This window comes from Nicotiana tabacum, chromosome 13 (genome assembly GCF_000715075.1).
Source record: "Nicotiana tabacum cultivar K326 chromosome 13, ASM71507v2, whole genome shotgun sequence".
NCBI classification, from domain to species: Eukaryota; Viridiplantae; Streptophyta; class Magnoliopsida; order Solanales; family Solanaceae; genus Nicotiana; species Nicotiana tabacum.
The window spans coordinates 66,645,991-66,646,977 of NC_134092.1; the positions used below are offsets into that span (position 1 = coordinate 66,645,991).

A 987-nucleotide genomic window follows, 5' to 3' on the forward strand; every position below is an offset into this window, starting at 1 on the left:
ACAGAGATATTTTTGCATCAACCTGGTGAACACCTGTCGATCTTCTTCTTTCAGCACTCTCAAAAGGCCACTGATTTACATCTTCAGATAACTCGTCAAGAATTGTGACTATCTGCTCTAGAGTCTTCTTCATCAACGGACCTCGAGCTGCATTACTCAATGTTCTACGTGAGGCCGGTGTCAATCCATCCCAAAAGTCCTGGAGTTGCATCCAAAGTTCAATTCCGCTATGTTGACACATTGTAATAATCTCCTTAAACCTCTCCCATGCTTCAAACACAGTCTCAGTATCTTTCTGGCAAAAATTATGGATTTCTCTTCTAAACTTGCCCGCCTTAGCCGATGAGTAATATTTATCAAGAATGTTTTTGGTCATCCCATCCCATGTTCGAATCAATCCATTAGGTAAGTTTCGAAGCCACTGCTTTGCATCATCTTTGAGCATGAAAGGGAATGGCCTTAAGTACACTGCATCTTGTGACACACCATTGTATTGAAAGGTGTTCATAATTTCCTCGAAGTCCATTAGATGTGTATTTGGATCTTCGCTTGGCTTCCCTCTAAAAACACAACAGTTTTGAAGGGTTTGAAGTAACCCTTGCTTCAACTCGAAATTGTTAGCTACAATTGGAGGTGGTCTAACACTTGATAAACCTTGATTGTAGACCGGTCTAGCATAATCGCCAAGTGGTCTCCTAGGCAAGGGTTGATGTTGATTAAGTCTGAGACCCTCTCTTCTTCATAGATGTTTTGCGCTTCTCTAATATCTACTCCCTCAGCATCCAGTGCAGCTTATTCTCTTCGTTGGGATGCTTCTCTCACAGCCAAATCCACATTATCTTCACCATTTCCAGCCATAAGCTCTTTGGTTAAGGATTGCCTAACCTTTTCTGTTGTCTCGGTGAGATTTTTTTCCTTCTTCAGTTGTCGCAGTTGTTTTTCAATTTCTGCTCGTATAGTAATACTTCCTTCGTAGAAGTTCTAGTC

The 987-nt window shown here is 41.3% G+C and overlaps 1 non-coding gene across 1 annotated transcript; it reads left to right on the plus strand.

The window, feature by feature from the left end:
- Nucleotides 1-221: 221 nt before the first annotated feature.
- Nucleotides 222-328, plus strand: LOC142168454 (small nucleolar RNA R71). Its single transcript, XR_012698316.1, has one exon. It is a non-coding gene; the product is annotated as a small nucleolar RNA R71 (small nucleolar RNA).
- The last annotated feature ends 659 nt before the right edge of the window (nt 329-987 follow it).